The sequence below is a fragment of the Rattus rattus genome, chromosome X (assembly GCF_011064425.1).
Source record: "Rattus rattus isolate New Zealand chromosome X, Rrattus_CSIRO_v1, whole genome shotgun sequence".
NCBI classification, from domain to species: Eukaryota; Metazoa; Chordata; class Mammalia; order Rodentia; family Muridae; genus Rattus; species Rattus rattus.
In genome coordinates, this window is record NC_046172.1 from 84,378,626 (window position 1) to 84,400,843 (window position 22,218).

The 22,218-nt window shown below is 37.1% G+C and overlaps 1 pseudogene across 1 annotated transcript; it reads left to right on the plus strand.

The window, feature by feature from the left end:
• The first annotated feature begins 16,387 nt into the window (after positions 1 to 16,387).
• LOC116888881 lies at positions 16,388 to 18,351 on the plus strand (annotated as a pseudogene). The gene has a single exon (XR_004386352.1). The product of XR_004386352.1 is annotated as a eukaryotic translation initiation factor 4B-like (transcript).
• The last annotated feature ends 3,867 nt before the right edge of the window (positions 18,352 to 22,218 follow it).

Below are 22,218 nucleotides of genomic sequence, written 5' to 3' on the forward strand. Positions count from 1 at the left end.
TCCAATTTCTTTGATAGCATCTTTTTCTTTGATTATATTTGTTATACAATACATACATGTTGTATTGTATGCACAACTGTAGGTAGATATGACCTGATGAGTCTCTTCTTGTTATATGTATATGTTTTTCAAGGCTAACTACTTTTGTATTAGACAAACAATAAGTAGGCTCATTCATGGAAGGCTAATTCTTCTTCTGCTAATTGGTATATTATATACACTAGCATTAGAAAGAAGAAATATGTGTGTATAGTACGTTTGGTTATTTATAAATGGATATGAGGTCCTTCTTCATATTAGTATGTGGTCACATATAGCACATTGGGAAAAACTTTGATATGGATCACATCAGATATATATATATCAGTCTTCTGTATGTTATGGTGATTGTGTCTATATCCAGGTGAAAATTAATAATGAGTAGTTGCTTATGGAAGGGAACCTCACATTGGTTGAGAGAGTGAATATTCACAATACAAAAGTTTATGACAGTCTACAATGTGTATATCCCAGCAATATATAATGGATTTTGCTCTTATATTTTGTTCAAGAAGATTTCTGCACATGGTGTAGTATATTCAGCAGAAGAAACAGTACTCTCTAATAATTCTCCTTAATAAATATGCTGCATTGTTTTTATATTTTCAGTGACTGTCATCATATATTTCATCCAAAAAATAAGAGTGATCAAACTAAAAGAAACTTATTACTGTTTAATTTCCATGATTAAATTAAATTGGTGAAACATATTAACTAAAACGAATGCAAACACACCTACAACCAGGTGTCTACATTATCATAAAAATGAAAGGTAGTTTTAAAAAGAAACTCACTGTGTTAATATGTGTGAAATCTCATCTGCCATTATTATACAATGTTAATGGAAAGTTTACTATTAATGTGATAATGTTCGAAAACAATCTTGACTTGAAAGCTTCATGATGAGTCAGGTAGATAAAGAAAAACATTATTGAACCCATCACCCATTATTAGGAAGAATTTACAGTGCACATCCCAGCTTCATTTTTTCACTTAATTTTTCTTGAAGTTCATGCAAGTGTTTTCATCTCTAATGATTCAATTAACCAATGTTAATTAACCAATATTTTTGCCAATTTATTACTTGTATAAAATAAAGCCGTCTTATTTAGCAATGCCCAGACTCTGAAATTAAAACTTTACCACTTTTTTAAGACATCAAGAGCTGCAAAGTGGCTTAATTGTTATACTTAAAGTGTAATTTATTTTAAAGTTATAAGAAAAAACACTACACATTTCAAATGGTTTTGTATGATACACGAACAAGTAGAAAAGTGCATGTTATAGGGAAATTAAGGCTTACCACCTACTCAACATTGACTTGATTTTCTTCAGGACTAAATATATAAGGATCCATGTTCAGAAGATTCTGTCAAAAATAGTCATAAGCTACCAATAGAAAGTACTTTATTGAGGGTGTCCCTTGGGAGAGGTTGGGAGTTTCTAGAGAATTACCTAGAAAGGTCATTTTGTGTAAGGCCTTATGTTTACAATAAACCTCCTCAAATTTAAACCCCTCATGTAGATTTCAACCCCATGTGGTAGGCTGTTGTTTGCATTTTATTAATATATTTGATGTCAAACATTTCAAAGAACTTGAATGGATGTAAAAACTTGCAATAAAGTAGGAATCTATGAAGGTTTATTCTATAAACCTATGAAGTCAGGAACATAAATAACGATATAACTGACATGCTTTTGTGGCTTAAATGACAATTCCCCCTCCCATAGGTGTATATATTTAAGTGTTTGGTCTCTATTTGAGATTTGTATGGAAAGATTATGTGTGATTTTGTTGAAAAATTGTTTCACTGACATGGGCACTAAGAATTTTAACTGCAGTCTACCACCTCACCTCGCCCATTTGTTGCTCCTTCCCTATCAATCAGGATGAAAGCTTTAACTATTGCATCACTATACCTGCTTGCCATTGTTCTCCCTCCATGATGATTATGAATTCACCCTCTGAAAATGTAAGTAAATCCTCAAGTATTTTTTTTTCTTCTGTAAGTTGCTTTCCTCAAAGCATCTCTTCACAGCAACAGAACTGTTTAGCTAAGGCACATTCCAAAAATTTCAAACATATTGCAGAGTATACAACAATGAAAGAAAACTAGTAAGTCAATTTTCAAATGTACTTACTTGAGGAAAAAAATTCTTTAACACCACTTTAGTGAATACTTGTGATATATAGTTCCTTGTTATTTAAATACTCTATCTATTTAAGAGGCGAAAGTTTTTCAGTATATATGCTGTTGATTGACCGTCTTTCTTATACTAAATGAACTAACACAGGGAACTCCTTACATTCCTTAGTTCTTGGAAGGCTAGAAGTATCCAATACTATGGATCACTTATATGTATTCATTTTAGAAGAAAAATTAAGACAACATTAAAAATAACTAGGGAGAGTTTAGAAAGTAGTCAAGAAAGAAGTAATAACCTAAAGTTCTTGCCAGAGCAAAGATTTCATTGATGACTGTGGTGGATCCATCCTAGATATTCTACTGGCAATATTTTAGCTCTTGAATATTCCTTGCTTACTGTTCACTTTTTAATTTAAATTTTTACTATTTCATATAAATCAAATCTATTGTGATTACATCCCTCCTTACCCATTTTCTTAGTTTTGGATCTCCTGTATTTATATCTGTAAGTGACTCCAAACTCTCTCTCTCTCTCTCTCTCTCTCTCTCTCTCTCTCTCTCTCTCTCTCTCTCTCTCGTGTGTGTGTGTGTGTGTGTGTGTGTGTGTGTGTGTGTGTGTGTGTGTGTGTTTTGTGGGATATGTATTGCATCACATGTGTGGATGTCAGAGGACAATTTCTTGATTCTCTTTTCTCCATCACGTGAGACCCTGTGGTACTACTCCGGTTGTCAATTTTGTCAATAAGTGCCTTTAATCATGGAGTAATTTCGCCACTCTTCAATATTCTTTTAATATATGCATTGTTTGTTTTGTTTTGTTTTAATCATTAATTAAGCTGGTCTGCGTTGCTGCATATGGAAGCTGTACTGACTCAGGAAATACATTTTTAAGCTGTATGGATCTGACAATATAATGATAAAGGGATATAGATTGCTACTTTCCTCTGAATTAATAGTATTGAAGGTAAGAACTTGAAGTCATCTGTATGAGACTAATCACTAGGATAAAGACAGTCTTATATATACAAAGTCTATGAATGATTGGGCTCTGTTAATGGACAGAAAGTAGCACACATAAACTATATGTATTTCCAGCATATATAACATACCAAGAGGAAAGCCAGATATGGAATTATGGTTTTTGATGTGGTACCACCACAATGATTGATTAAAATCTAGTAGAAAAAATAACATTTTTAGGAATCAGAAATGAACTAATATAACAAATGAATTATTTGTGAATTCATAAATATGTAACTATATAATCTTAACATAGATTACTAATATCACATTGGAAATTTTACTAAATATCACTGAATAGAAGAAAATGTATGAGATGTAATTGGGAACAAAATGGCTCTGAAGCAACAGTCAGGGTGGATTTCAGCCCTCTATAAAAACCTGACAACACAGAGACATATAAATGCATAAATAAACAAATAAATAATGAAAGAACCTTTAAAAGAAGATACTGATTCATAATTAGAAAAGACACTGACAAGCAATTATTTTCAAAAGGATGCAACAAGAATTTATAAATTTTAGCTGAATACATTGAAAATAATTCAAAGTATTTCGTATGTAATGTCAGAATATAAAAATACTTAAAATGGAAAACCGAAAAAACAACAATGGAGATGAAAGGATATTTAATGAAGACAGAGCTTCCATGCTTTCTCAGCTAGTGTGATGAATATGAAATAATGACACATGAGTAAAATCTTTCCTGTTGCAATGCAGAAATTGCAGAATAAAAAGAAGTTAATTAAGCAAGTTTCAGAGATGACCACCATACAATCTTTAGTCATTATAAGTCATTATATGACTTGGATTTAAATTATATGATTTTGGTGAGCCTTAATTTTTCTGTCTTTACATTTACATCTCATAGATGAGATAATCCACATAGGGATAGTATTGAGCAAAGTATGCTCCTTGTAAATGTTTCTCTTAATTGCCAAATATCCTGAACCCTGAAGCAGGAACGTTTTAATAATCTGTTAGGGAAGTTGTAAGATGGCTTAGATAACTAAAATAATGACCTGTTCTTTAAGAGTTCTGTTCCCAGCACTCTTCTGTGAACCAATATGGTTTCATTATTTGTAAATAGCATAAAATCTATATATTTCATCTTCTCTTCATTGCCTTTATATGAATAAATAAGATTGTCAGGTGGCTAGAGTGATGTTTCAAGGGTTTAAGTATATTCAGAAAGAACCCCTCCCTTTGGACTCCACCTCTTGGTTCTCTGGGAACACTAGGAAAGAGTCTCCCTAGCCATAAAAGCACAAAATACCAAGGAAATAATCCACAGATCTCAAAAAGGTTAACATGATGAAGGGCTCAAGTGAGGATGCCTCAATCCCACTTGAAAGGGAGAAGAAAGGAATCACAGGAGGGGTAGTGAGGGAGGGACCTGGGTGGGGAAGGGGACATGGATGGGAAGAGGGGAACATAATCAGGTATTGGGTGGGGAAACAGGTCTGAAGCCCTGAGGGCCAGCAGAAAGACTGGAAACAGATAACCTTAGGAGGAAGGAAGTCGGGAGGCCGTCTGGAATGTAACAGAGACCTGGGAATTGAGAGACTCTCAGGATTCAAAGTGGGGACCCTATATGAAATGCCCTACAGTGCAGAGAAGGAACTTGTAGAGTTCACCTCCAGTAGAAAGACAGGGCATCAAATGGATGGATGGGGTTGCCATCCCACAGTCAAAATTTTGACCCACAAATGTTCCTGCCTGAAAGAACTTCAGGGACAAAAGTAGAAGAGAGCCTGAGGAAAAGGAGGTCTACTGACAGGCCCAAAATGGAATTCAGATCGGGGGAAGCAGCAAGGCCTGACATTATTACTGATGCTATGGTGAGCTTACAAACATGGGGCTATCATGACAGCCCTCCAAAAGGCCCAACAAGCAGCTGAATGAGTCAGATGCAAATATTTACACCCATCCAGTGGACAGAAGCTGATGACCCCTGTGGTTGAATTAAGGTAAAGCTGGAAAAAGCTGACCAGGAGGGAGAACCTATAGGAAGACCAGCAGTCACAACTAACTAGGACATCCAAGATTGTTCAGACACTGAGCCACTAATCAACATACACCAATTGATATGAGGCCACTGACACATATACAGCAAAGAACTTCTGGGTCTTTAATCAGTCAAGAAGATACATCTAACTCTGGAGAAACTTGGGACCCCAGGGAGTGGTGAGGTCTGGTGGGTGGAGGGGTAGGGACATCCTCCTGGAGATGGGAGGAGGTGAGGGATGTAGAACAGTCGGAGGGTGGACCAGGAGGGGAATAAAGTCTGGACTGTAAAAAAAAAATTAACAAATACATAAATAGCAAAGTAACAATAAAAAGGATTCAAATGATGAAACCAATTTTATGAATTAAAATCAATACTTTGATTTTAATGCATATATTATTTCCTAAAGAGGAAGATGAGAAAGCAGGAGAAACAAGGGCATATATGCTCTTACCTTGATCAAGAATAAATGATGGATCCAAAATTGTAAGAGGCTTTTTCTTTCAAATAAAGCTGAACCGATTTTCACTTGACGTCGTAGGCTTTGCCACCTGTGATCAGTAATGGAGAAGTAAGTCTGAACAGCTAAGTCAAGAGAATTAAAGAAAAGGACAAAGGACAAAAGGCTAAACATACTAAATTCCTACACGGAGTCCATGAAGTTCTGGATATGAAGTCATGAAAGGCAACAGAGCAGGTAGAAATGGCAGCAGAGCATGGAGAAACTCAGAAACCAGATTGTTTGCTTGTCCTGGTTTCTTCATCCATTTATTTCAGTTTGAATAAATACCTTTTAAGTAGTTTCTGAATCAGACAGCAGGAGAGTTGAACTTTCTTCATAGAATTGGACAGTTTTTTTTTTAAATCAGAACTTAGAATCCTTCACATTGTGCCATAGACATTCTTGCATACTGAAAATTGGAACTGAGGAGAATAACGAGTGAGAGAACTCTTAGGAAACTGAGACATAAGATCAGAATAATTATGTAATAATAACTGACCCTCATTGACTTTCCCTACATGACTTAAAACTGATCTTGAATTTAGAAGATGGAGTGCAATTCAGTCTTAAAGTGGAAAATTGAGTAGGAAGCTTAAAGATACAACTAGTTTATTTCAAAGTAGCAAACTATCACAGAGGTAAAAAAAATATTTAAATTACCATACGAAACACTGGAGGTATCTGGGTCTTGTCTCTCTTCTCTTTTCTCTCCTCTTCTCTTCTTTTCTCTTCCCTTTTTTGTTGTTTGTCTTTTTGCAACATGGAATACATAGTCTCATGTATTTCAGTCTGGCCTCAGAGCAGTAACATAGCAGAAAATAACCTCAAACTCTAGAGCTTCTCATCTTTCCCTCTCATATGTCAAATCAAGCTGAGCTTTCTTCTTAAGAATCCTTCTTAGTTTCTTTGAACTCTATTACAGCTTGATGTATATTTCTTGTTAAACATTCCCTCAAAATTTGTGTAATATGACTTAGAAAAAGTGATGTCTGGCATTTATTTTTTATGTGAGTAGTAGGCTGGAGGCATCCATTTTAAGTTGTTTTACCATAGACCAATGCTAAATTTACTGAATATCTTTGGGAGACCGATCTACTGAGCTTAACAGTGACTAGGAAAAGAAGGAAAGAAAAGAAAGAAAGAAAGAAAGAAAGAAAGAAAGAAAGAAAGAAAGAAAGAAGGAAGGGACGGAAGGAAGGAAGGAAGAAAGGAAGGAAGGAAGGAAGGAAGGAAGAAAGAAAGAAAGAAAGAAAAAAAGAAAGAAAGAAAGACAGAGAGAGAGAGAGAGAGACAGAGAGAAAGACAGAGAGAATGACAGAGACAGAGAGAGAGAGAGGAGAAAGAGAGAGAGAGAGAGAGAGAGAGAGAGAGAGAGAGAGAGAGAGAGATGGAGACTATTGACCAATTAATTAGAGTCCCATGGTAGCAGAGACAGATAGTTTGAATAATTCAGGTGATTTGGGAACCTTATAAATTAGTATTGGTTGTCCCCAATTCATTTAATTCATGTTTAGTTCTTCATTTCATTTTGTCTGAAAGAACATTTACATTCGTAAGATGAATTATTTCCTCAAATCACATTTAGAAAGCCATTCTTAATGCTGTCAAGACAGCTAGAAGTAAAGAACTCTCCAGTGCAATATTCTTTTCATAATGAACAAGCTGGAAAAGATTCTATTGTACAATAACTAAACTTAGAAATACGGCATGGACAATAGAAAGAGTTTATTTTTAGTTAGTCTGGAAGCCCTATAAGACCACATGAACATTCTTAGCATGAGGCTAGTCTCTACCAATCATGGTCAATTTAAGGTGTAAAACATTTTTGGTAAAAAAAAATATTCTATTAAGCAATGCTACAAAATACGACTTATAGTAATCATTTAGAAGCTGTAATTTAGGTATATTCTTTAAAATGTGAATATTTGAGATAAGAAGAATATCACAGATGCTACCTGAATTGATTAAATTTGTACAAGTTAATACAGCCCTGTATTTCAATCAAATCATTGTACATGGAATATTCCCCTACTCAATTTTCAGAACTCAGTACATACGTGAATATTTGTTACAGAACAGTTTATAGGAATAAAATTTCAATGGCAAGAAAAACTCATATTTTCTAGATGTATGAACATTAAAGATTAAAAGTCTTTCAAGCCCCCTGTCCCATGCCCATAAACATTACTGGAGGGTCTAAGAATCAATTCTTCAACTTCAAGCTTTGAGTACTTAGGCTATATGCAGAAAAGGGGTTTTCGAATGTGGATTTTATTTAACATTTGAATGCCTCACATTACATTCTATCACTACCCTCTTGCAAACGGTTTTAGAATTCAGTCCAGAGCACCTACTGCATTAGAACTGAAGGTCTCCTACTTAATCTTGATTGCCCTATTCAGTTGTTTAGGTTCCTCAAAGGAATTAGTTGGCTTTTATCTTTCAGTTGCAGACAGTAGCTGAAACAGTGACTTCAAAACTAGGATTTTGGCAAAAAAGCAATTGCCTGGGGTAAGGAAACTCAGGATATTCCAACACACAGAGTGTTTTGACAATGGCTCAAATTGTCATGGAACACTGATTAGGAAACATTACTGAGATCATAGACTTTCAATAAATTCATGGTAAAATTGGCTTGTCAAACTCTGCTTAGTAGGAATAGGTAAATTGCTTCAGGGATTTTTCTTCTGAAAGACTGAATGGTAATTATCATGTGAATATATCTTCCTCAAATTTTATAGTTTTATAGCCAAGGATGATAAACAGCAACAATTAGCACCTCAATGGTGCTCACACATTCAAAACACTTAGCAGATACTAACTAGAACCTAGAGATTCTAGTGTGGCAAATCACTGGAATTGTTCTGACTAGAATACATACAAGGGATGGATAGTTGATATATGTTCAATAGCTTTTCCTGAATATTTAGCAGATTGCTCACATCCCAGGAAAGATTGCCACTAATGACACTGAATTTCTTAGGTTGACAGCCAAAATTGACTCTACCACATGTGCTATGCTGTTTCTCCAATGTGCCGTTTTGTAAGCCCAAAATAGGAGAAGGAAAAATACTTCCAAAATTGAAGTTGTGAAAAGGTATGCTTTTTCCTACACATTCACATCTTCTAAAATTCTCAGCTTCAGCTGTCTGAACATTGCTCTTACAAACACAACTGTCTTTATGAAAATAAGAAAACCAATACACAATACCGGCAGAAGGCACATTGAAAGGTGCTAATATGCCTGAGATGTATTTTCTCATACTAAAAGTGCTATAATTTAACATAATTTATGATTTCAGTAAGCAACATATTTAGTTAGTGATAAAAGATTTACTTTATGCTTGTTTATAAATTATCAACGAGACTAAGAAAACAGAAAGGAACCTAAGTTTCTCAAAAAATAATTGAATCAGTCCTGAATCTTTAAAGTGGACCAAAGTCGTCTTTACTGATTGAGGGAACCAGGTGAGTATAAGAAGATGATCAGTTCTTTTCCAGGGAGAAGGCTTGCCCTCGTGGATAATTGTCCTTATCTTTCAAGAAAAGTGTGGTCTATCTTGCAAGATTCTGTTCCTCAAATCTAAGGTATGTACATAACCAGGGAATTGGAGTTCCCTTTTGGAAGTGGTTTACCTTGCCCATAAAATAAATTAAAAGCAGGCTCAGAATGACACAAAGTTCTATTAAAACCTTACATGAAACAAAACAGGAACGTAGCTACCAGGAGGATGGAGCTGAATAAGACAGAAAGATAAAGCCTTGCCTATTGAGTTAGGGCTCAACAAAGTAGGCAACATCAGTCTTAATGATTAGCAAACAGCTATATAGCAGGAAGGATATTCAAAGAGTTGGGAGGATGAAGAAAACCTAGTAATCCTTCCCCGAATTTAAACACTATATGAAAAAAGAAAGTAACACAATACCCCCTCTTTAATACTTAAATTACCATATGAAGGGAAGGTGGAGATACCAGAGTACTCTGGAGACCCATCAAGGTAAGCATCCACATAGAGCACTGTTTTTCTTCTAGTTAAAAGTTACTTTTGTTCAACCTACTCTGTAAAATGATTTTGGCCAACAGAATGGGATCTAGGTTAGATGTCAGATAATAGCTGAAGACTCACCTTTCTCTTTTTTTTTTATAATTATAGACTTTTTATTTTTCATATTTCTATTTTTTTATCTTTATTAACTTGAGTATTTCTTATTTACATTTTGATTTTTATTCCCCTTCCCAGTTTGGGGCCAACATTCCCCTAACCCTACCCCTCCCCTTCTATATGGGCTTCCCCTCCCCATCCTACCCTCATTACCAGCTTCCCCACAGCAATCACGTTCAGTGGGGGTTCAGTCTTGGCAGGACCAAGGGCTTCCCCTTCCACTGGTGCTCTTACTAGGCTATTCATTGCTACCTATGAGGTTAGAGCCCAGGGTCAGTCCATGTATAGTCTTTAGGTAGTGGCTTAGTCCCTGGAAGCTCTGGTTGGTTGGCATTGTTGTTCATATGGGGTCTCAAGCCCCTTCAAGTTCTTCCAGTCCTTTCTCTGATTCCTTCAACGGGTTCCCGTTCTCAGTTCAGTGGTTTGCTGCTGGCATTTGCCTATGTATTTGCTGTATTCTGGCTATGTCTCTCAGGAGAGATCTATATCCAGGCTCCTGTCGGCCTGCACTTCTTTGCTTCATCCATCTTATCTAGTTTGGTGGCTGTATGAGCCACATGTGGGGCAGGCTCTGAATGGGTGTTCCATCTGTCTCTGTTCTAAACTTTGCCTCCCTATTCCCTGCCAAGGGCATTCTTGTTCCCCTTTTAAAGAAGGAGTGAAGCATTCACATTTTGGTCAACCTTCTTGAGTTTCATGTGTTCTGTGCATCTAGGGTAATTCAAGCATTTGGGCTAATAGCCACTTATCAATGAATGCATACCATGTGTGTTTTTCTGAGATTGGGTTACCTCACTCACGATGATATTTTCCAGGTCCATCTATTTGCCTATGAATTTCATAAAGTCATTGTTTTTGATAGCTGAGTAATATTCCATTGTATAGATGTACCACATTTTCTGTATCCATTCCTCTGTTGAAAGGCATCTGGGTTCTTCCCAGCTTGTGACAATTATAAATAAGGCTGCTATGAACATAGTGGAGCACGTCTTTGTTATATATTGGGTCATCTTTTGGCTATTTGCCCAATAGAGGTATAGCTGGGTCCTTAGGTAGTTCAATCTCCAATTTGCTGAGGAACCTCCAGATTGCTTTCTGCAATGGTTGTACCAGTCTGCAATGCCACCAACAATGGAGGAGTGGTCCTCTTTCTACAAATCCTTGCCAGCATTTGCTGTCACCTGAGTTTTTGTTCTTAGCCATTCTCACTGGTGTGAGGTGAAATCTCAGGGTTGTTTTGATTTGCATTTCCCTTATGACTAAAGATGTTGAACATTTCTTTAGGTGTTTCTCAGCCATTCGGCATTCCTCAGCTGTGAATTCTTTCTTTAGCTCTGAACCCCATTTTTAAATAGGGTTATTTTTCTCCCTGAGGTCTAACTTCTTGAGTTCTTTTTATATTTTGGATATAAGGCCTTTATCTGTTCTAGGATTGGTAAAGATCTTTTCCCAATCTGTTAGTTGTCGTTTTGTCCTAACAACAGTGTACTTTGCCTTACAGAAGCTTTGCAGTTGTAGGAGATCCCATTTGTCGATTCTTGATCTTGGAGCATAAGCCATTGGTGTTTTGTTCAGGAAATTTTATCGAGTGCCCATGTGTTCTAGATGCATCTCCACTTTTTCTTCTATTACTTTGAGTGTATATGGTTTGATGTGGAGGTCCTTGATCCACTTGTACTTAAGCTTTGTACAGGGTGATATGTGTGGATCGAACTGCATTCTTTTACATGCTGACATCCAGTTGAACCAGCACCATTTGCTGAAAATGCTATCTTTTTTCCATTGGATGGTTTAGGCTCCTTTGTCAAAAATGAAGTGACCATAGGTGTGTGGGTTCATTTCTGGGTCTTAATTCTATTCCACTGGTCCATCTGTACCAATACCATGCAGTTTTTATCACTATTGCTCTGTAATACCGCTTGAGTTCAGGGATAGTGATTCCCCCAGAAGTCCTTTTATTGTTGAGGATAGTTTAAGCTATCCTGTTTTTTTTTTTTTTGTTATTCAGATGAATTTGCAAATTTTCTGTCTAACTCTCTGAAGGGGAATTGGATTGGTATTTTGATAGGGATTGCATTGAATCTGTAGATCGCTTTTGGTAAAATGGCCATTTTTACTATGTTAATTCTGCCAATCCATGAGTATGGGAGATCTTTCCATCCTCTGAGGTCTTCTTCAATTTCTTTCTTCAGTGTCTTGAAGTTCTTATTGTACAAATCTTTTACTTGCTTGGTTAAAGTCACACCGAGGTATTTTATATTATTTGGGTATATTATGAAGGGTGTCGTTTCCCTAATTTCTTTCTCGGCTTGATTCTCTTTTGGGTAGAGGAAGGCTACTGATTTATGTGAGTTAATTTTATACCCAGCCACTTTGCTGAAGTTGTTTATCAGCTTTAGTAGTTCTCTGGTGGAACATTTGGGATCACTTAAATATACTATCATATCATCTGCAAATAGTGATATTTTGACTTCTTCTTTTCCGATCTGTATCTCCTTTATCTCCTTTTTTGTCTGATTGCTCTGGGTACAACTTCAAGAACTATACTGAATAAGTAGGGAGAGAGTGGGCAGCCTTGTCTAGCCCTGATATTAGTGGGATTGCTTCAAGTTTCTCTCCATTTAGTTTAATATTAGCAACTTGTTTGCTGTATATCAACATTAGCATATAGGGCAACAAAATATTCCCTTGCCATGGTTCACTCTCACTCTACAGAAGAATTGTCTTCTCCAGTGATCCCTTTAGCTATCACCCTTAAGAGAGTTAAATTTACACTGTAATCACTTCTGTTTTCAATGCTACATTCTCTCTCAACTGAATTCCTTCTGTGAACAATACAAGATCTTGAAAAGGGAAAAGAAGGATGCTGGTAAAAAGATTTGCAAACATTTCTTTCTGATTCCTCAGCCTACACTCATAACTACCATCCATATTTCCTCTCAAGAAAAGGGTTGACCATTCAGGATTGACTGAGAGGCCAGAGTTAAATCTTTTTTAACCCTGAAAATGGAAAGCATTTTGTGTAAGAGCTAATACCTAGTTTTAGATTCTTCACCATGCTATTGCACAAGGGAGAATCATTTTGACTATTCTCTGCAAGAGGTTGATTTCGAGCTCTGAGAACAAAGGATAAAAATTACAATCAGGCAGATACTGGCTAAATTCATAAAACAAAGCAAAGCAAAAGCTAACTAATGTCTTTTCAATGGACAGGGCTGCCAAAAGACATAAAAGCACAAAAAGATAAAACAATCTTCATTAAAGACATTAGAAGCAATTTAAGCTACCTTCTTCCTTTTGACGATCTCAGTAATCAGGATTTTCTCTTCTATTGAGATTCTTGTTATTGGTTTTTGGATACAAAGTAACCAAAACAATAGTGACATTTTTGAATACATTCTAACATGACATGATTGTTTCAAGCTTCATTTCACAGCATCTGCGGTTATCTACACAAGTTCAAGCAGGTTAATTTTCCTGCATGGATGAGGAAGGGACTCCTGAAACTCCACTCTGGTAAGAGGAGGATCAATTTTAGTTGATGGCTACTGAGTGAAGCAGAGTCCCTCTCCTTCAGGGTAGTGGATGCTAATATGTTCATCACTTGCACATGGATAGCCAGATGCCTATGTGTATATTGACAAAACTAATTGGTCTCATGGGGTTAATCTCTGTCTCTGTCTCTCTCTTTCTCTGTCTCTCTGTCTCTGTCTCTGTCTCTGTCTCTGTCTCTCTCTCTCTCTCTCCCCCCCTCTCTCTCTCCCTCACACACACAGACACACACAGACACACACACACACACACACTAAACAAAAATAGGCGTTAAAACTGGGATGGATTTGAACTGCAAGACATTGAAGGAAGTTGTAGGGTAGTGGTGGATGGATGTAGTCAATATCTATATGAATGATATCAACATGAATCTTTCAAAGAATGAAAAGTTTTAGTAAAATATGTTACTAAAATGATTCAATAGCTTCAGTTTCAGTTATTTGCACCACATAATAGCTCTCAACTGTTTGTAACACCAGTTTCAGAGAATTCAATAATTCAATGTTATCTTTTGGTCCACTCTGAGGATACTGGGTGCATGTGGTACACAGACAAATTTACAGGAAGCACACACACACATACACACACACACACACACACACACACACACACACACACACACCAATGAAATTTTTAAAAAAGGAGGAAATCCATTCAGTTTAATCAATTGGATATGGTTTTTAATGCAAATAATTGATGGCAATGATTTGGATCAATTTTCCACTTTTACTTAAATTTCTAATAATGATGTAACCTCAATATGGAATCTACATGAACTCACTGTGTTACTCTCATAATTTTTCTGTAATTATAAAATTAATTTCTGTGCCCCTAAAAAGGATCTTTTTGGAAAAAAATCACATTGAGTCTAGCTTCATTCTTTAAGGTAGTCAAACTTGTGAGAATTTAAGGTTTTACTCTCAGCTGGAGATGGACACATTTTCCTATCCTTGCCTCAAGTAAAGGGATGTGAGTTTAAGTAATGGATTGTGTTCAGTAGCTTAATGCCACATGCAGGTGTTTTGTTTTGTTTTGTTTTTGTTCTGTCTTAAAGCAAGGTGATTGACACAGGGAGAAGAGGGATTAGTGATGAAGATATTTTGTGTTTGTCCTGTGTCATGAACGTACCAAGAATGGTTAATATGATTACCACATGCAAGTATGGGGAGAGATACAGAAGTTCTAGGATGTACTGAGAACTCAAAGTGCTTGCCAGCAGTCTGGGGCTTGCAGCCTCAGACATGTTATATTGGGTATCTAAGCTGTCACAGAAAATTTTTGATTAAGCATAAAAGGTGACAGCTTTAGAAAAGTCACTATACTTATGGCCAAATTTGCACAGGAAGTCATTCTTGTTATCAATTTTCATGAATAGGTCTGGCGGCTCTTCTTAAAGATTGTGAAGATTACAACAAAAGCAAGCATTTTGCTTTTCAATTCTGGTGAAAGACTTTCATACTCAAAACGAATCTTTTCTAAAGGTGAACAACTCACCTATTCAGGCTTAAAGATAAACTCCAGAATGAAGGTCAAGAAAACTCCCATGTTTCCAAAGTGATTTCAAAGATGGCGATTTCCTTTTGGCTGTCCTGAAAATACACAACTTCTCACACAGGCAAATGCTTCTGATAATGGGAAAGTCTTCACAGAGGAATGAAGAGATTTTGAATAAAACACAAATGGATAAAAGGGAAGAAAGTAGGACAGTGGAGGCTATTTTAGCAGAGATGAAATCAGAAGTGAAACTATTTTGTTGGCTGGCAGATACAATTAAGATGGGCATATGGAGAAACAAACTATCCACCATATTCTGTTGTATTTCTTTGTAGGACTCCAAGGCAGATGAAAAGATTACAGGGACTGGTTTGTCTTATGTTTCCAAGAGATGCCCTGACTGAATGCAATGCTCAGGGATCTTTACAGTATTCTGTGTCCGACCCTTTTCCTGAGCAGGTACATAACTTTTATGCTGCTGTTCAAATGATTGATAACTCGCTTGTGGTGTAAGGGGAGGATGAGCAGACACAGAGGCAGCACTGCACCAATACTGTAGATCATTTGTGTAGATGTGGAAAGCAGAAACTTGAGAGCATGCAATTTACCAATAAAGCAAATGAATTGATAGACATTTTGAGGTTGACTCCAAGAAAGAAGAATGAAAATAGGATGCTCATAAAATTCTTATCTAAATATATTATGGGACTTTTTTTAGAAAGGTACCTTATAAGTAAAAGAAATAAAAAGTTATTTTCCAAACTAGGCACTTGGCTCTAGCTGTGAGAAGCAAGCAAAAGAAGATTCAACAAATTCTGGTCTTGGGAAATAAATGTATCCAGACTTATAATGTAAATTTTAGGTAGCCTATAAAAAACTGTGTTTACTCAGAGATGTCCTGCCTAAGAAAAAGTTTAAAACGTCAAACCCATTGCCTATAAAATTTTATTATTAAGAATCTTCTCTGCAGAATATTTGTGAATACATATAGAGAAAGATACCTCTAGAAGGATTACTTTTACCTTTTAATAGCAAAAGTATAGAAAACACCTAAATGGCCATAAACAAATGTTTAAAATTATTATGGGAAATCAGTCTATGACATATAAGTAGATATTTACAAAATAATGGCAAAATATTGCTAATATATAATAAATGCAACATTACAAGGCATATGTATAAAATTTTATCTATTACATCCATGATGAAAGCAATTAATACCACATTTTATGTATCACGTGTGTGTATGTGTGTATGTGTTTGTGTGTGTGTGTGTGTGTTTGAAAAAAACAACAAATCATACCTTTGTATGAGTACACAATGTTACATACTATAACTATTGAGCCTTTTTGAGGGGAATGATTACTGTGTATCTTAGTCTTCAATTGGTTGCCTTCAACTAAAAAATACAGTTTATTATCTAAAAGGTGTTGGCTTTACAAGTGAAATGTTCGCCTTTGCGTTCTCTCTCCCTCTCCCAACATGGCGGCCTCAGCAAAAAAGAAGAATAAGAAGGGGAAGACCATCTCCCTAACAGACTTTCTAGCTGAGGATGGGGGAACTGGTGGAGGAAGCACCTATGTCCCCAAACCAGTCAGCTGGGCTGATGAAATAGACGATCTGGAAGGAGATGTGTCAACAACTTGGCATAGTAACGATGACGATGTGTACAGGGCACCTCCTATTGACCGTTCCATCCTTCCCACTGCTCCACGGGCTGCTCGGGAACCCTATATTGATCGGAGCCGTCTTCCCAAGTCACCACCCTACACTGCTTTCCTAGGGAATCTGCCCTATGATGTGACAGAAGACTCTATTAAGGATTTCTTTGGAGGATTAAATATCAGCGCTGTACGCTTACCACGTGAACCCAGCAATCCAGACAGGTTGAAAGGTTTTGGCTATGCGGAATTTGAGGATCTGGATTCTCTGCTCAGTGCTCTGAGTCTCAATGAAGAGTCTCTAGGTAACAGGAGAATTCGGGTGGATGTTGCTGATCAAGCACAGGATAAAGACAGGGATGACCGTTCTTTTGGTCGAGATAGAAATCGGGATTCTGACAAGACAGACACAGACTGGAGGGCCCGTCCTGCCACAGACAGCTTTGAAGACTACCCACCTAGACGAGGTGATGACAGCTTCGGAGACAAGTATCGAGATCGTTATGAGTCAGACCGGTATCGGGATGGGTATAGGGACGGATATCGGGACGGCCCACGCAGAGACATGGACCGCTATGGGGGCCGGGATCGCTATGATGACCGAGGCAGCAGAGACTATGACCGAGGCTATGACTCCAGGATAGGCAGTGGTAGAAGAGCATTTGGAAGTGGGTACCGGAGGGATGACGACTACAGAGGAGGTGGGGACCGCTATGAAGATCGCTATGACAGACGGGACGATCGGTCATGGAGCTCCAGGGACGATTACTCTCGGGACGATTACAGGCGTGATGACAGAGGTCCCCCCCAAAGACCCAAACTGAATCTAAAGCCTCGGAGTACTCCTAAAGAAGATGATTCCTCTGCTAGCACCTCCCAGTCCAGCCGAGCGGCTTCTATCTTTGGAGGGGCGAAGCCTGTTGACACAGCTGTTAGAGAAAGAGAAACAGAGGAGTGGCTACAGAAGGAGCAGGAGAAGCTGCAGCGTCGGCTGGATGAGCCAAAACTAGACCGCCAGCCCTGGGAGAGACACCCAAGTTGGCGAAGTGAAGAAACTCAGGAAAGAGAACGGTCGAGGACAGGAAGTGAGTCATCGCAGACTGGGACCTCAGCCACATCTGGCAGAAATACACGAAGGAGAGAGAGTGAGAAGTCTCTAGAAAATGAAACCCTCAATAAAGAAGACGACTGTCACTCTCCAACCTCTAAGCCTCCTAAACCTGACCAGCCTCTAAAGGTAATGCCAGCCCCTCCACCAAAGGAGAATGCGTGGGTGAAGCGAAGCTCTAACCCTCCTGCTCGATCTCAGAGCTCAGACACAGAGCAGCCGTCCCCTACAAGTGGTGGAGGGAAAGTTGCTCCAGCTCAGCCCTCTGAGGAAGGACCATCAAGGAAAGATGAAACTAAAGTGGATGGGGTGAGCGCCCCCAAAGGCCAGACTGGACACTCCAGCCGTGGTCCTGGGGATGGAGGAGCAGAGACCACTGGAAGGGAGTTGGATAGGAAGGGCGGCAAAAAGATCAAGACTCCAGATCTGCACCTGAGCCAAAGAAATCTGAGGAGAACCCAGCCTCTAAGTTCAGTTCTGCAAGCAAGTACGCTGCTCTGTCTGTGCACGGTGAGGATGAGGATGAGGGAGACGACTGCACTGAGTAGACCTCCACACCCTGTGCTTTCTCCTTGTCTCCACCCTGGAACATTCAAGAGCAAATCAAACCTCTATCCAGACAAGACAAAATAAACTCACCATCTCCTGAAAAAAAAAAAAAAAGTGAAATGTTCAAAGCAAACTTATGAGTTTTAGCTCTCACTCTTCACTAGTGGTACTGTCTTTAGGAGGCTGTCTAACCTTTAAGAGGTGCATCCTAGATTAAGAAAGTGGGTCATTGGGAGGAAGATCTTTCTGTATTACACTGACTCTGGTTCTGGCCAGTTTTCCTGTTCCATGCTCGGGCTACCATGGTGCTGCACACTGCCATGCTTTTCTGGAAATGATAGTCTGTATCTCCTAAAACATTGAGCCAAAAACATATCCTTCCTTCACTTTGTTACCTCTTGCCTGATATTTTATCATAAGGACAAGAAAAGCAATCAATATAGGGGTTAACAAAACTAATTATACATGAAGAGTGCTCAATACATAGTAAGAGCTAAAAATGTTATCTTTTAATGTTTAAAGAATTAAGCCAAACTTTTAGAGTATTGATACTGCTTGAATCATAGATACTCTCTGACAAGTAGATTTCTTCATATCTTTGAGGAACACACTGAAAGAGAAGGGGAAACCAACATTCCAAGGCTATATTGAAGTGTTTTTGACCATTCCTCATACTGCTTAATCTGTACACACACACACACACACACACACACACACACACACACACACAAACACACACACACACACACACACACACACACACACACACCCCCGTGACCACAACTACTACAAACACTACTAGCACTGCAATCAACAAATTTGGTTAACCTTAAGTGGGTAGTTGAGTGCAAAAAGGACACTATCAATATTTTTACTTTATATATACCCATAATTGTGTGAGGGTTATTGGAGTTTACTTGTGTGACTGTGATATCAAATCAATACGATATGAAAACTATTCTCGTCATTCCATGTAGTTGGGTCTACATAGCTGTTGTCTTTCTCTTCTTGTTCATGTAAAAATTGAACAAGTTCTGCTTATCAAGCAGCACCTTCAGAAGAATTGAATAGCAAGACAGAGAATGGTAAATGATATTTGCAATAAAACGGAGGATAAAATCTCAGACACTGTAAAGAATTTCTACAAAGCATTTGTGAGGCAGAAAAATAGAAAAATCAATAAAATAGTTGAAATGCTTTTTATGAGGAAAACACACGTCTGCCTAATAAACACATGAAAACACTTCAAAATGCATTCAGACACTAACACAACAACAAGAAGCACATCAAAGACATCAGTGTATAAATTCTTGAATTTTGTTTTATAAAGGTTCTTTTTTTAAAAATCCAAAGTGCTGTTCAGAAAGCAGTCATAGTGCCTTAAAACTGGGGGTGCTTTTTAGGATGCGGGTGAGTTTAAATATTTGATAATTGTATACCAATAATCTGAAGTATACAAAATGAACTTCACAGAGGGAAATTCTCACCCCAAAAGAAGTAGTAGATGGTCATTTCCTTAATACCTATTCTTTTCGTATAGATTTAGTTCAAAGTTTTCACTCATCTAGTATAAGTTTTGATGAGAATCTTAAAAGGATTTTAATTATAACTAGAATGATTATATAGAGAATAATTGTGGTAAATATGTAGAGAATTGGTCACTATTTTTAGGTGAAAGACATTCATTGTTACTCCAAAGTAATTGGATATATTTAGTGGCTGAAGGCCACTGACATCCAGATACTTTTGGTTAGCTTATGACTTTTACTTTGCCATGAAATTGCATTTCAAAGACTCCTTTTTCCCATTGACAGGATGTGTGAGAAGAGCCTTCCTTCACGCTCACATAACCTTTGCCTTCAAAGCACTTTCCCAGCTTTTATTCTATCACTTCATCTACTTCTAACGTTTGCCATGGCTTTTTCCATAGTAAGGATATAGCTTATAACTAATGTCCCTGAAATCCCATGAGTGCCAAATGCCTGATAATAAAAAGGAAATTCTGATATTTTATAACTCCCTGACACAATGACTGCCAGAAAGTGAGTGCTAGAAGAAATGCTGGCTGAAGATTTTAATGTAAAGCTCCACAAGTGAATATCAGGAACTAGTTCTACCTTGGCTCTGATTCTTAGTAGCTGTGACATCTTGAACAGGTCACTAAAACCTTTTGGTCTTCTATTTCTTAATCAGTAAAATAGAAATAGCATCAAGAGGCTTGATGCTGACCTAGATTTTTCAATATAAGAAACCACAGACTGTACCAAGTACCAAAATGGAATAAAAATCATAGAAAAGATCATATATGTTGAAAATTATTTTAAAAAAATAAACTCAAAGTTTCATGAAATAAATGTTAGCTGAGGAGAGGAACACTGGCAGTTTATTTCATAATAATAATAGCAAGAGAATGTTCCAGAGAAGAAAAGATATACATTCATAATTTTCAAGAGAAACAAAATTTGTCTCCTTAATAAAATAGATTCTTTGGAATCTATTTTAATACTAGAGCTGGGAAACATTTTGGCTTGATGCATTCCATCAACTTCTAACCCAAGCATCAAATCACCTCCCATTGGCGTATAGCCATAAACTCATGTAATTTTAAAAGTAGAAAGTAGTTAGTAATACTTATTGGTTGGAAGTTAAAGAACCAGCTCTGTTGTATGAACATCTGCTTGCCACTTTTTCAGAGGATCAGGTTTGATTCATAGAACTCATTCAGTAGTTCACAAATGTCCAGTTCTAGAGTATTAACCACAATCTCCATGATTCCTTTTAGCAACAGATACCTACAGAGTACATAGACATATATAAAGGCTAAACAGTATCTCACATAAATAAACATACACACACACACACACACACACACACACACTAAAATTTCTTATGTTTTGAAGATTTGCACATGAGCTTCAAATATGTAGGAAGACTTGGAGGAAACAACAGATATTATTGACTTCAAGCATTGCACTGCCTAAGGAAATATTATTCACATAAGAGCTTAATAAATAAAAGTATTTTACCATGTTATGGAGAGCTGCAGAAACATAGTGGAAAGTTAATTGGAAGACTGTTATGTCAATGCCAGGAGTAAAGGGCTAAGAGAATGAGACTCCAAAAATATCCTTTTACCTTTAGGATTGATTGTAGCTAAGATGAATAGTATGACTCACAGTTCTTCCCATCTGCTTGACGCTTTCTGATTTATGATGCCAAACTTGTACAACCAAAAGTTTACCTCACAAAAAAACGCAATATGGCAACCACAAAATGACCTTTTTTTGAGAAAAGCAATCTCAAAGATCAAGTGTAAGACGTCCTGAAGCAATATTATTATTGGTATTATTTGGAGAGTAATGCCAAGATTGTACAAGCACAAAGAAGAAACAGTAATTATAGGACAGAGCATGGCATTTCATATGTGGAAAAAGATTTATAGGAAAGTTACAAGAAGAAAGATAAAACCTGTAGTTCTTTTCCAAAACAAAACAGAAAATTACAAATTAAAAGAAAACTTCCTCTCAGTCCTAGCCAAAATATACCACGAGGGGATGTGATCCAGCTTAGTGTTCATAATTCAGGATTGCTATGTTTGTGAGGTGTACGTGAATGACATATTTGTTACAGTTTCTAAAGGCTGATGGTGAATGATGTAGAATTCAAAGGAAAAGCAAAAAATAGGAAGGTTTTGCACTGAAAAGATTAAAGAAAGTAATCAGACTCAGTTTATATCAAAGGAACAAAAATAATCGTTAAATTTGATGAAACTGTATTTTTTCTAAATTATATTTGTGTTTCAAAGGACTCAAATAAGATGGCTGTTTAAATTAAATATAGGTTCATGTGTAAAATGAGTAACTCTGAATGAAGAAAAATCAGCATTCATCATTTCAATTTTATTAATTCATAAATTATGTGTGGCTTTACATAGTAATATGAACAAACAACAAAGTTACAACCTAAAATTTCAAA